This window comes from Pholcus phalangioides, unplaced genomic scaffold, assembly GCF_987345545.1.
Source record: "Pholcus phalangioides strain wild (caught in Gottingen) unplaced genomic scaffold, Ppha-v1.0 ptg000009l_1, whole genome shotgun sequence".
In the NCBI taxonomy this organism is placed as follows: Eukaryota; Metazoa; Arthropoda; class Arachnida; order Araneae; family Pholcidae; genus Pholcus; species Pholcus phalangioides.
In genome coordinates this window covers 7,275,325-7,291,501 of record NW_028301602.1, presented here as the reverse complement: position 1 = coordinate 7,291,501, position 16,177 = coordinate 7,275,325, and positions in this window count along the sequence as shown.

The window sequence follows — 16,177 nt, the reverse complement described above, 5'->3', positions numbered from 1 at the left end:
AATTCCCTTAACTCAAATTGGAAAATCGAATTGCTATGTTCCCCTTTTGAATGAAAAATACCAAAGTGATGAACGGGATGGATATGTTCCCTTTTGGTAGAAACGACCAACTTCGCATTATGATTTCTACCAAAAATATTACCGTTTTAATAATCCCGGCTAATTAATCTGATAGAGCTTGTCCCAAACATTGATAAACTATTAAAAATTACATTTCGAAAACAAGCGGAGATGTTCCCTTTTGAAAATAAGCTCCTCAATCGTTGTGGGCCGTATCATCGACTGTTGCTGTTCCAATGCATCTGGATTTAGTGCATTATTCTTTGTCAATTCTCCTGTATATTGACTCCATACCCATTCATAAAATAAGATTTTCAGCCAAAATATCAGTTGGATCTTATTTTGAAAATGAAAATCCTACACGCACTCTTGATGGTTGAACCCATAGATGCCTATGAAATGATGCTGGCGATACGAGAATCGTAAGTAAAGTTCTAGATAACGTATATGCGAATCAATTTCTGCGTATGTCGATATCTTTTCCTCCGTTTACTCATGAAATCGGTCAAAATATATATCTCGACTATTTACAATCGAAATATCCCTCAAGCTTGAAAATTTCAATAGGAAATCATCTGAGCATCGCTTTTTTTTCCCCTTTATCTGTTCGCGGATCTACTGCTTGATACTGGCAGCAACATATATCTCAAGCCTGGAAAAAAAAAAGGTCAATAAGTCTTTTTTATTTTATCCTCAGTATAAAATCCAAAATCGATAATCTATCACAACCCATTCCTGAACATGGGGCGTTCTCGTTTCTTTTTTTTTTATTCTGCCTTAAGAGATAAGATGGGTGCAGTGATGGAAATTGAAAAAAAAAAATGGGAAAAGGGAGAAATGAAAGAGGATAGACAAGAAAGAAAAATAACAGGGTCGAGAAAAAACAGTTCCGTTGTGTTTTGTTAAAACGTGACCCCACCAGCAGCAGAGTGCCTGTTATGGGGCTCTTCTCCAAGATTTATCTCATCCTTTTCCCGAACGGCATCGATTGGTCGGAAAGGCACAAGTACTGTTCTCCTGTACCGTTCTCCTTTTTTTTCTCTCCTGAAATGTTCTCCCGCAGGTAGAGATCCCGCCGTTCCATATCTTTCCTAAGAGTTTCTCCCTCAAAGAACAAAGGCACAATACAAACACGGAATCAGAATTAAAGAGAAACGATATTGTCTTTTTTTTCTTTTTTCGTTTTCTGGATAACAAGTCTCGACAGGTGCTGTTAATAGACACGGCATAAAATGAAAAAAAAAGAAAAATAAATAATAATGGAAAATAAAGAAACCTTTAGAATCTTGATGAAGAATTAGGAGTTGTTGAAATTCAATAGGGACTCGAAGAAAATTCTCGAAAGAATTGAAGAAGAAAATTGTTTTGATGTTTTTCTATAGATAATCGAAACACTGTTTCTTCATTATCAGAAATGAATTTTTTTACGGCTGTAGGGAAAAAGGATGAATTGACTTTATAATATTTTTTTTTTGTTTTATTCATGAAATCGGTACGAAGATGTATAGAAATAGGAATATGTATTCTTGCTCAAAGACTTTCTGTAACAGTTGTGAATGTTCTCTAGCCATTATTCTACTATGATCGTTTCCTGCCATATATTACAAGTTGAATTTACAGTATTTTTGCTTTATGATACATATACAGGGTGGATACTACCGAATGCCCAATAATTACACACGTGATTCCTTGTGAAAAACTAATATGAAAAAGTGTTTTTTCAGTCTTTTGATTTGACCAGTAATAATGGAGATATACCGTATTAAATATTGATGACATTAGTTTTTTACAAGAAAGCACATTATTGGGCGGTCGATAGTATCCACCCTGCATAAATACATATACACATGAAAAAAAGCAATTTGAATCAATAGGAGGAATTCAGATTACTTTTTACGTTTCATCGATCCTCCATAGTTCAACTTCAACCCTACTATAGTGGATCTGCTTTATAGAAAACATCCTGATGTTCGGAACATAATTTTTGGTATTGTCTACTCTATAACATGTTCTTCTATCGTAGTGTTTCTCCAAGATTCATCTAATCCTCTGTTCGAACGGCATTGACTGGTCGGAAAGGCACAAGTACTGTTTTTTTCCCCTACTGAAATGTTCTTCGGCAGGTAGAAATACCGCAGTTCCATATCTTTCCCTATATGTGTCCCCTTCACAAAGAACAAAGGTGCAATACGTACAAACATGTAACGGAATCAGAATTAAAGAGAAACGATATTGTCTTTTTTTCCTTTTCCATTTTTGGATAACAAGTCCCGACAGGTGTTGTTAATAGACTAAACAACAAGAGTAATGAAAAATAAAGGAACCTTTAGAATCGTGATGAAGAATTAGAAGTTGTTGAAATTCAATAGGGACTGAACAAAAATTATCGATATATATAATATTCATCTATAAATAATCGAAACTCCGTTTCTTCATTATCAGGAATGTCCATTTTTACTGTTCTACAAATATGGAGGATTGAATTAATAACATCGTTTTTTTTTTGCTGGATACCATAGTATGGGTAGTGTCGCACTTCGAAATTTATTCGATTTTCTGAGAAAATACGAAGTTTAATTTTTGTTCTAAGAACTTTTGCAACGTTTGTGATTTTTCATTGTTGAATCCTGATACGGTGAATTTGCTCTGTAAAAAATCTCCTGGTATGCCAAAGATATAAATTTTCGTCTTCTCTCCTAGTATGTTTTCTTATCAGAAGGGGATCAGTGAACTTCGGATAGATTGACAAACACATAACAAAATCAGAACTAAAAAGAAACGAGGGAGAGAGATTGTCATTTATTTTCTATTCTTTTTTGGTAACAAGTCTAGACAGGTGTTGTTAAATCGGAATAAAACCAAAAAAATAATAATAATGAAAAACAAAGAAACCGTCAGAATCTTGATGAAGAATTAGGAGTTGGTTGAAATTCAATAGGGACTCGACAAAAATTCTCCAAAACATTGAAAAAAAAAATCGTTTTGATGTTTTCCTATAGAAAATCGAAATTCCGTGTCTTCATTATCAGGAATGTATTCTTTTACGGCTCTACAAGAGGGAAGAATTGACTTTATAATATTTTTCGCTAGATACAATGGTATGGATAGCGTCACAACTGGGTACGTTGCAATGAAGCAGCTTCTTTAGCTCATGGTACCTTGTTCAAATTTTCTGAGGAAATACGATGATGTATTCTTGTGCAAAAAAAATCTGTGACGTTGGTGAATGCCATTCTAATACAAGCGTTATAATACGAACTGACTTTAAAACACTTTTGCTATATGATATTATACAGAAAAGAAACAATCTGAATTAGCAGAAAAAACCCTAATTATTTGTCAAATCTAATCGATTTTCCATAGCAAAATTCTGCTGTGGTAAATCTGCTTTATATAAAATCTCCGGATATGACATATATGAATTTTAGTCTCGTCCCGTGAGATGTTCTTCTATCAGAATGGACTTAGTGAGCTTCGGTTAAAGTCAATTAAATGTTTGGTCTCTTGAATTTCGGATTTGACTGTAAGTGAAATCTCCAAAACCGCTGTTCTCGAGTGCTGCTGGAATGAAGAGAACTCACATAATAATGATATGCTTGCTCTTTTCCTTGATTCTACACCATGGTGGATTGCTGTTGACATGTTGTTTGTTTGATAAGAAAAACGGTATTACGAAAACATTCCCTCTTTAAAAAACATATTTTAATTTAATAACGTCGAAATGGAAATAATATTATCAGAGAATGTCGCTATTCTTGCTCTTATCCTAGGTGACTCATTTAGTATAATTGCCTGATTAAAAGAACCACCAATAAAATCAAAATTTTCTGCCCAACCATCGTACTCTATATACATCTACATCCACTCTAGATCTACTGGAATATACTGGATGAGCTCACAAGATAAAAGTCACTATTCCAGTTTGCTTCACCATGGTGCATTGCGAATTTTTCAACATCTGGCTGATGCGAAGATGAATTCGGGAAAATAATAAATAAAAGTCAACTGCCCTTATGGGGAATGGAATCCTCGGTCTCTGACTTATCGGATGAGCGCGCTAGACCACTACGCTACAAGAGAAACGAACCTCGATCTTTTTTTAGAGCTCGTGTGTGCTGAACGGGACTGTATTTGGACGGTCACACCTAAGACTGACCAAAGCTCACAATTGTTGACGCTGCTACCACATGGTGACTTATCCAAGGACCATGTCACCTTCCGCTATCCATACGAAGGTTTTAACAGGTGGCTGATACGGAGATGAATTCAGGAAAGAAAGGAAATTCAACTGCCCTTTGTGGTGAGTGTAGACTGGCAACATCCTTGGATAAGTCACAATCTGGTGGCAGTGTCAGCAATTGTGAGCTTTGGCCTGAGATAGTTCTGCCTGTCCATGTACTTTCCCGTCTAGCACACACGAGCTCTAATGAAGGATTGTAGTTCGTTGCCCGTCTAGCGTAGTGGCCTAGCATTCTCATCCGGTAATTGAGACGATGTGAGTTCGATTCATCTAAAGGGCAGCTGAATTTTCATTATTTTCTGGATTCATCTTCGCTTTATCCAGCTGTTGGAACCTTCATACGGACAGCGGAGCGACATCACTACTGGAATATGCGTTTCTGTTGCGACATGTTGATTGTCTAATTAGAAAAGAGACAACAGTTGTAAAATATTCAGTTAGAAGGCCCCTTTAGAAACTTCATTACAGAAGTGTGAAATATTAGCACTACATCGGTGCTAATTTCTATATTCTATTCTAGGCACTTTTATTGGAAATATGTTAGCGGTCATACGGTTACCTTGTTGGTAATTGTGAAAGCAAAATTTTCTAACTATTGAACTATTCTTCTTGAATAAAATGTTTCACGTAAAACGTCACATAGGATTTTCTACAGATTTACTTAACACATAAGTTTCGCAACGGAATCCCGCTGAATGTTCTAGAAAATAAAATAAAAAGAATGAACGCACATTTTTCGAATTCTTCGAAACGAAGTTGTTATCATCATTTCCTGAGGAAAATTCAAAACCTAATGAAAAGTTCGGTCTCCACAGAAAATAAAAGTAATGCCAAACTCCTTCCTCTATCAGAAATATGAAAAAAAAAAGTTTTACGTTAGGTGTTTCATATTTCGTAACAACATAAAGAGGTATTCTTGAGAAATATTTTATTGAAATATTTTTATATTCCCCACACTTTATCCAGCTTAAACATCGTGATATCCACAGAGTTGAGTAAACACACATAAAGCCTGGCTCAGCCGTGAAACGCTGTTTAGATAGTTTCGAGACAATAATTCACTTAAAAAAAAGGAGGCAGTAGAATTAATGATGCTCTCTAAGGGAAACAAAAAAAGGGGGGTACTTGTATGGAGTAAATCCTTTATTCATCATAATTGTGGCTTCTTTGTATGCTAAACTTCTCGTTTAAAGAAGAAAAAGAAAGTAAGACTGCTCAGAAACCACGTACAAATGAAATATTAAGGTTTACTTAAGGTCTCGAGTCGTATAAATTACCTTAAAAACACGCATGATGTATCTCAATTATTATCTGCAGGTATATAGATTTTATGTTTCATATAAATTATTCATATTTTTTTTTAATTATTTTTGCTTAGGATTTTTCACTTAAATGGTTTGAACGTATGATCTAACACCTTGATGACTTCTGAAAATAAAATATGCTCATGTATAGTTAGTCCAGGAAGGCATGCGCTGGGTGTTGGAATACCCCAACTATGAAAACTATTTTGGAAATTCTATTATCAGTAAAATTTTTAACTTATCACAAGATGAGATGTTTATTGCATTAATCCGTATATTGACGGATTAAGCAACCTACTGTAGTTAGCACTGTTGGTTATTTAGTTAGCCAATTTTCGGGTGAACACTAACGCCAGGTAGTGTTGAACGGAATGTTGTTGCCAAACCCTGAAGTGTGGCTAATTCACGACGGGACCGGCCACCTAGTGAACTAGAAACGAGTTTTGGCCATAGTCTGAATTGCAGAAATGATTTTGAGTTTGGCCGGCCATTTGGCGATTTGGCCGGATATTTCTGGACAAAGATCGGTGTGCTGACGTAAGACGGTCCGGTAGGAGCCAAATCCATTTTCTCAATCGCCAACTTGTGATACATGTCTATATATAGCAGCTATATTGGTTTAGCTCCATGTGACGAGAGGGAAAAAAGCGAAATTCGAGAGAAAAAGCTATAAAAGCAATTATATAGACATATGGTATCTTTCTGCAAATTTTGGGGAAAAATAATTACCACATCGTGACTGAAGTTTGAAGGGTTGTCATAACTATCATGAATCACGACATAATTTTCACGAAAAAATACGCCAACTTAACGATGATCCCTAATCATGTCTTTTCTTATCGAACTTTATCCAGGGATCACCGGTCAATTCGCGAAGTAGCCGGCGAATGTTTGAAATTCCGACATTAGCTGGGTCAATATTTAAAGAAATCGGCCAATTTGCGAAGTGGCCAGCCCCGTCGTGAATTTTCCAATTTCGGAATTTCGCATATGTTCCACGGTGAATACCTATGAACAACTGTTTCCGTTTCAATCAGTCGGTTGAACCTGAATAAATAAATAAAAGAAACAAGCGAACATTAGGTTGTTATACAAAGGTTTCTAAATTTATCTATTTGAGATTTTCTTTTCTATTAGGCCCAATGTTATTTGAAAATACGAATGTTAGAAAACAAAGAAAAAGGAAAATAAAATTGAAAAAAAAATCAGAGATTTTTATTTTTTTGAAAGTTTGTACTGGTTTTGAAACTAGACGGCTCACACATGGTATTCAAAGATTTCTGAGAATATAATAGCTGGATGTGAATTTATATTTCAAATTATCTTAAAATCAGCATAAATTCTAGTTACAAATTTAGTGGAAGTACTCTCTACTACGAATAAGAATCATCGACATGATGAGGATCACTAATAACCATTCTTCTTTCGAGAAATGTGGCTATTCGGAACCGAATATCAGGATATAATAGATCTTTCTTTGTCCTTATTTTCGGTCTGTTTCCGTTTCAATCAGTCGGTTGAACCTGAATAAATAAATAAAAGAAACAAGCGAACATTAGATGATCTTTTTTTCCCCTCTTTATCCCAGAGCCATGTCCCTACGGATATCAACGGCTCATCAACATTTCCTATCCATTCATCAGTAACTAATGAAGACATCAAGCCATAGCTGATTACGATACAATGCAATAAAAAAAACAATAATAAAAATGTTCAGAATCATTTTTAGCCGCATACGTGTGTGTGTGAAGGATAAAAAAATAATAGTTCCATTATATAAAGTGTTTGAGGTAATTACGTCCTCTTTAAGTGGGCTTTGCGTGAAGGAAACCGACTACAAAAGTTTAGAAGATTGAAAATTTGAGAGACAAAATGTTCTAATTTATTCATCAATATTTATCATATTCATCTTTGAATATGCATTTTAAAATTATAAATGCTTTCTTTAACCATAATAAAATTGTGTCTGTATGCATGTGTATGATTCAAATCTCTGATCACTGAAAGCTCTGTTCAAATTCTTATAATATCGAAGATTTGTTGAAACATTATTAAAATATCCGTATCGATGACCATCTTAGATTCGTTTGAATAATCTTCGAAGGATATTGGATTGCGAATCAAGCTGTCGAAGATTCATGAAACATTCAATGAATGCGGGATTAATAATGTCCACTCTTCTGCATTAAATATTTCTTAGAAAGCACATTTTCATGTTCACGATTTGAAGAATAAAGGACACATTGGAAATCCATGAAACTGCATTATATCGACAATGATATTCTATCTAGAATGATGAGATTCGTGGTATTTCCACTAGATAAAGTTTAATGAATTAGTCAGGGCTGTAAGGCCAGAGTTTTATAATTATGCAAATCCACTGTAGTTCAGGCATCTTTTTATCCCCGCAAAAAGCAGTTGAATTTTCTTTATTTCCAAAATTCATCTTCGCAACAGCCATTTGTTAAAAAACCTTCGTATGTATAGCGGAGAGTGACGTCATCCTTTCATCCATCTCTGGTAGCAGCGTCAGCAGTTGTGAGCTTGGCCCGAGTCAGGTGCCTTTCCAGTACCAACACCTTCTAGAGTAAGAACTTTCTGCTTTAGAAGGTATTGCCAGTACACTCGAGCTCCAAGGAAGATGAGATTCGTTGCCTTTGTAGTTCTGAAGGTCTAGGGTGTTCACCTGGAAAGTGAAAGTAGGTGGGTTCGATTCCTCCCCAAGGGCAATTGAATTTTCTCTCTTTTCAAAATTTATCTTCGCAACAGCCAGTTGTTAAAAACCTTCGTATCTTTTTATAAGAATGGAAAAAATGATTTATATGCGATGATATGGAAAATATGTAGAATCCTAGTCTAAATCTGATTCCTGATCACATATAATACACAACACGATAACATTTAATTAATAGATATATAACCCGAAGATCTAACACACAATGTAGTAATAATCGGGAACCATTTGATTGTACAAAATCATGTAAAATATTTTTTTCATAAAAGTAAATAAATATTCATTTTTAATGGGAGATTGCCTTTTACCCATTTTTGACAAAATATTCAATTAAATTGCACACACGTATTATATACGTTATTACATGTATGTAAGTGCACTTTTAATTGGGTTTCTGTTTTTTTTTTAAATATATGATATTCATAATTTGGATAAGGGCATCTTTTCACCGGCAACCTCATTGGGCAATTCGCCTGTTGTGACCTTGCATTTGTAAATTAAAAATATGTGTTTAAAATTTCTTAAAACTTAATTTTTGAAAAATCATAAAAAATGGAATATTTTTTATAAATGTATTTTAAAAAATGCTGTACTATGGCATTCATTAGACTTTTCATTTACCGGAATAAATTGTTACTTACAAATATTTGTATGAAAATTACTTGAAAATTGCTATTTCAATTTTACTTTCATGTTACTTGTTCACAATTTTTTGTTAATTGCATTTTTAATTGGGTTGCTATATTTTTGAAATATATTTTCTATATTTTTGAAATATATTTTCTATATTTTTGAAATATATTTTCTATATATATATAATGTAATATATATAATAAAATATATATAATAAATATATATAATAAAATATATATTTTATATATATAATGTCATCCATATTTTCATGGGCATCTTTTTCTCAGCCACCTCGTTGGGTATTTTGCCTGTTGTGGCGTTGTATTTGTATTTGAAAAGTGAAAAAAAACCAGTTTTGTGCAAACGCCACCTCATTCAAAATGGGAACCCATTCAGCAATTGAACTGAACGAACCGAGCACAACCGGGCCCTGTCGCATCAGCTATGTAAGCTCGGTGCCCAGGAGGTCACGGTCGTGAAGGAAAAAAAACACTACCGGTGGCAGTCCGGCCAGGTAACCAAGTTAACAGAGAGAGAAGAAACAATAGCAAAATACAAAATTAGTCTTAATAACAATACTAATATAACGTTGACCCAACTGGGACAACGCAACAATCATAGAAAAGTAATTAAAACAGCAATAGCCGTGCGGGGCTGTTAGACATATTTGTTTGGTAGTATAGCGGCGGGAGACCCATGATGCCACAGTTAAAGGATACAAAGCTGACAAGAAAAGAGTTAGAATGCGCGGTGGGGGAGCCTCTGGCCGGGGTTCACAGGCTCAGAGAAGCGTATATATTAATATGCTGTTCTGAAAAAGTTGTCGATGTTGAGTCTGTTTCCAGCACAAGGCCCCCCATCTTGGCTTGACTACACGGTTGTTGTCCTTGTCTCGATGATGCTACTACTCACATTCAGGGATACCCGGTCTGACTACATAGGTGTTGCTGTCAATTTCTTCTGTCAGGGCCGGTCGTGAGTCATGGAAACCCATCTGGGTTTGGAGGATTGTATGGCCGTTCTTAGTTTAGGCGTCACCGCCCGTTCCTGTAAGGTAGAGAAGTTTGTTTTGCAAATCGGCTGATGATTGGGGACAGAGTACGGTGGTGAAGGCGGATGGTTCGAGATGTTTTCGTTGGTCTCTTGCGGCGATCCGCCCGGTCTCCGTGGCGGCCGGTGGGATTTGGTCCTGTGGCTTTCGGGCCGGGGGATGCCTGCCGGTCCCCGGACATCAAGAGGGTTTTTCCTGCATGGCCCAGCCGCTAGGTAATTTGTTTCAAAGCGAGGGCCATGCTTGGTGTTAGTGTTTGTTGTCCTTTGCTTGGGTTGGGAGGTCCGGTGGTGCAATGCCGGCCGGCGTTCGGCCCATGGTCTTGATGGCTGGCGGGGCTTTTTCTTCTTTTTCCAGCATGGCCGAGCCTGCTGGAATAAGAAGCTGCTAGCCTGCTTATATCCCACAAGGGACAGATCGGGGGGGCCATGTTTGGTGTTTGCATACACAACAGGAGCTCAACGAGCTCCGTCGGGATTGAATACCCAAGCTAGGATATATATTACATGATAGATAGTGAAAAGTAACTGTACAGAATAATGTCCACCACCCTGGACCCGGTAGGGGCCGAGTAGATATGAACCCACATATACTCCTGCGTGGGGTCACGTTATGCAATGGTGCAGAGAAAGACAAAATTCAATTTATTGAAGACCGTTATACAATAGGTTGGGATCGTTCTTATGTAAATGCGATGTAAATACAGCTATGCAGGACAAATTTGCCGACGACTATATAAATATACATATATAAAAGGAAAGACATGTTCCATTCAGGACCACCCATTCACACATGCATATAGCAACTGACAGGATCGGTTCAAAGGATTCAATTGGATTCAAAGATCGTGGTTATGAATTTCATCAAAGTTTATATACAATTGATAAATTTCGAATGTTACGGATACATATACAATTTTATGTTTCAACAGATAAAGCGCTCATATTTTATTTCATGAAATATATATCATCATCATCATCAACAACCATTTTCAATCCACTGTTGGATGAAAGTCTCCTCTAAATTTTTCATTCTCCTCTGTGTGATGCTTTAGCCTTCCAGTTGACTCCAGCCACTCTCCTGGTCTCGTCAATCCATCTTGCATGGGGACGCCTTCTTGGATGTTTAACATCACGGGGGCACCAATCTAGAATACTTGTGGTCCATCTGTTGTCCCGTCTTCTTGCAATATGTCCAGCCCATTTCCATTTTAACGTTTAATTCTTTCCGTGATATCATAAACCTTTGTGTGGCTTCTCATCCAAGTGATCCGTTTTCTGTCTCTCCTTGTGATACCTAGCATACATCTTCCCATTCTCCTTTGTATTGTTTGTAGCCTTTGTATCGTCTTGCTTGTGAGCGTCCATGTTTCAGCTGTATAGCTGTTCATCACCATGTTCATCAATGCTGGTAGCCCAGACTGGTTAAACACTTTTCTTTTCAGGCATAATGGCATGTGGCTCTTTAGAATTACACAGTTTGGTCAAAAGTGCACCATACAATCCTAATCCTTCTAGTTATTTCATATATATATAAATATATATAAATGTAAAATATGTAAAAGAATAATAATAATTTTACGAAACTCACACCAATACCAATACATAAGCAGCTGTAATATGCAGTGTAGTGAAAAAAAAAAACATTGTTAAAGTTCAATCGCTTATATATGAAAAACTCAAAACATATTAACTATGTGAGCAACAAAAAATTAAAAGCAATTCATATATGAACATTGAAAATTTCAAAAATTTTTGAATGAAAAAAAATTGAAGAATTCAAAAATGAAAAAAGTCGTAGTCAATGTCTAGGGCTCTCATGGGGGTGGGGAAACTGACATTGGCTTAACACACAGAACGTTTTTGACTGCACCACTTGCCAATTTCTTTAAGAATATTATGAAGCAATTTGAAGAATTTAAAACAAATTTTGTATGATTGTAGCTGTTTGTGTTGCATATCACAAATCTGAGTTTAATTGAATTTTTGTGGAATTAAATTCAGATTAAAGAAATTGGAAACACTAAAATCTTTCTTCATCATCAATAATAACGTCAATATTTTGGAACTTCTCAAAACAGATGAAATTAAATCCATTGAGACATTTGATTTTGAAAATCTTTTCACTTGCATTCCACTCAATGATATTCTCAACAATGGTGAATTTCTCTACAACAAATGTTGAGATGTTTAGAATCTCGTTGTTGTTATGAACAATGCATGAAAATGAAAAAAAGGAAAAAAAAAAACGAATGGTTGAATCTTGCGAAGTTTTTTTATTTGTGAGAAAGGGTCATTCAAGTATTACGTCAGCATCGAGGGGGGGGGGAAGGGGGTTTCGGATTTGCTGACTTTTGATGACAAGGGGGTCATTTGAAGGTTGCTTACGTCATCAATCATCCAAGCCGCTGACGAAATTTTGCGGACAAGGGACGGGGGGGGGGGGGGGGAGGTGGTCAAAAATGGCTAAAAATCTGCTTACGTAATACTTGAATGGCCCCGAACTACTTATGTAATGGCATTTGTTTGTATAAATAAACCACATTGATTTCTATGGAGACTTGTTTTTTAGTGCTTTTTTGAAAATATTTTCTTTCATTACTTTGAACACAAAAATTCAATATCTCTTAGTATTACTGGTTTTAGATGCGTTGATGATTTAATAATCTTCAAATACAACTTTCACGAAATCAGCCAGCAAGTCTATCCTAGCACATTAAACCTTAAAAAACCAATCACAGCAATAACTAAGCTGATTTCCTTGACTTAAAAATAAGCATTGTTAACAATATGGTCGTATCCACGACAAAAGAAAAGACTTTGATTTCAAAGTCAATTTTCTAACTAATCACAATTCAAATATCAGCAAAAAGGTTTTCAAAAATATTGTATTTTCTCAACTATCTCGCATCAGAAACATCTGTAATAATGCCAACGATTGTCAAAACGCATTAATTAATCTCATAAATACCTTAATAGGCAACAGGATTCCTATTTACACATTGGACTTACTTCCTCCGCACAACAATAACTATAACTGTTCACTTTAAATCTGACCGGCATAGCTAGGCCTTGAACATGGTATGTACTTTAACCCTTCCCTTCTGCATCGATTTTTTATATATTTTATATTGACTGCAACTTTGATTTGATTTCCAACTTGACAAAAAAAAAACATTAACTCTGGCTATTTTTTAATTCAATGGTACTACAGAGGACATCGGGGGAATCGAACATCTATTATATATTTAGACTTCGGAGGCCAACGGATGCTCTCAGGAACGTTCTGTTTTACGCCAATCTCAGGGTGTCCCCCACCCTCGAGAAGAGCCCTAGACATTGACTACGACCGTTTCCATTTTTGAATTCTTCAATTTTTTCATTCCAACATTTTTTTTTCAATGTTCATATGTATTGCTTTCAATTTTCAGTCTGATATATACTGAATGTATATATATATTATTTTCTCAAATTTTCTTTTCTTTCTCAAGTATTTTTGGTCATCCAAAGCTTGTTATTGCAAAAATGTCAAGGGAACGGATGCTGGTTTTAGACATTCTATGGCTTGCCATTAACAGAAACATTTTTGCTTGTCTGAAACAATGCTAGGGGTTCCCCCCTTGAGAACGACCTCCTCATCGTTTGTTATATTTTCTCTTTTTGTTCTTATTTCTATTTGCATAATTTCCAGTTATGTGTATAAAACTGCCTTGGGCGCTATACTCTAGCTTCAGAAAAAATTAAATTTCATTTTGTGATTTTTCTGGTATATTTTTGCTTTGAATTTTCAATTTCAGTATTTTTTATACAATGTATTATACTATATAATATATTGAATTACTGTATAAATGTCTTACGACGGAATAATATTTTTTTGCATGAGTAAGGTATGCACGCGGGAAATTCTAGGCAAATCCTCTCTATTCCATTACAAGAATCACTAAGCTCTTTAAAAGGACGAAAAACTAGAGATTCTATTTGCTAAAAAATCAAAAAGATGGATGTTGTTTTCGTAGGAAAAGCGAAGTTCACGTCAAAATCGGATACTTTCTCATACAAGATGTATTCGTGAAAAAAAAATGAAATCATATGTAGCTCATGGTTATAAATATTTAGGTTTTTTTAGACGATATTTTTCTTTTTAATATTTTGATTTGAGAAAAATATATCAGCGTAATATTTTCTGACATCTATACTCTCATGTGTCTAATGTTGGTTACTTCAAAGGTATTCAAATGTGTACGAATATTAATTGATATATTTTGAAACTTATATACATCAGTATGTACACTGAACTCTTCATTTAAACATAGAGAGTGAATGAGGAAGTATATTCATTTGAACTTGAAAAATCGCATCATCACTCTGATTATTGCATTCTAATTTTATCCCTGTTTCACAGAGAGTAAGGAAGATACGTCAATATCATTTAATGCTTTATTTTAAAAATATGCACGGGGCAAATGAAAGGGATTACTAATGTTATTTTGATAACATTATTAATAATAACTCATTAGGATTATTAATCCCATATTTTAGTATCGGCGATAGATGTTTTCTGGATATTACTGCAAGCGTGAACACTCGGAATGAAAAAATTGCTGGTCTCCGGTGCAATTTCGAACCACGTTCTTCCTGCGATCCGGGCAAGTTCACCAACCAATATACTCCGGAGACATGAACCTCTCATTTCTCATTATAGTCAGTGTAACGTGACACGACGAGAGTTCATTGAAGAGTTATTTATCCATCATACTCCAATATGTTGATAAACCTGACGACAATCAGTTGTTTAGAAATTCTCTCTGAATGCATTGTTGTCTTACGGTAAGTTGGTATGTTGGCAACGTTTTGATTCATGACAGACAGTTTTAGGTTTTGATGACGCAGGGCTCTCCGATAGAAGAACGGTGAAAGGGGCCGTTCACGTATAACGTCGGCTGATTTTTAGCCATTCTTGACCCCCATCCCACCCTTGTCAACAAAATTTCGTCAGCTCTGTCCCCTACGTCCTAATGCATATTGGGATCAGAGACGTACACGAAGTGGGGAAGAGGGCACATGAGTCCCCTATGCATCCCCTTGGCAATCAGAAATCGATTTTTTTATATGCAATAAAAGTTTTTGCAAAAAAATTAAAATTTCTTAAGAAAATACCTTTATATGTTGTTATAATCAATTTCTGTTAATTTCAATGCTATTTAAAGACCAAGAAATCAAAATCCCTCTTTAAGTCATTGTGACCCACCCGCTGGCCAAATGTGGCCTTGGGGGTTGTTTGATGCGGTCCGACCGACACCTTAAACCTAATTTTGTAAAAATGGCGTAGGGCACATTTACAGATCGGTCAAGTGGCACGTTTCACTTTGACAGATTGCTTGAGTGACCCGCGTCAAAGTTTCAGAACACTTAAGCGTTCCGTGGCACATTTAGAGGTCCCTTCAGTGACATGTGTCAGAGTTTTATGACACTTAAGTGTGGCCCGCAGTTCAACTCTACATCAATCAAGTTAAATGCGGCACAGTCCAAGATAAGTGATCCGCTTTATTTACGGAACACTTGAATGACGCGCGGCACAGTTCCAGAGCACTCAATCGGCTTGCGACACATTTCTATAGCACATAAGTGTCCCGCAACATATTTTTATAACACTTGTGTGGCCTGGACACATTTCCGTACACATTGAAGTATCCGTAGAACATTTAGAGATCACTATAAAGTGGCCCTTTAGAAGACTTATCAATAGGGTGAATTCTTGTTCAGGTGTCCACGAACTACGGAAAGGTTTTCCTCGTTTTTGGCACACCGAAGTAAGAACCCTTGAGAATATTTCATATTTTTATAAAGGGGGGGGGGGTTGATGACATAAGCATAATTCATCCCACTCCCCTGTCATCAAAAGTCAGCAAACTAGATACCCGCTCCCTATCGATGACGACGTAATACTTTGAATGACACCTAAATCAGTCAATGCACACATTCGGAGATAACGCGTTCTATCAATACCGATACATTGGAAGGAAATGTTACATTCCCTAGAGTGGTAGCATGCGTGGATCCAACATTCCCAATAAAAGTGGACTCACCATTTAAACCTAATCTGGTGATCTGCTTCAGCAACTGAATATGAGATTGTCTTCATAGCACTATTGAAAA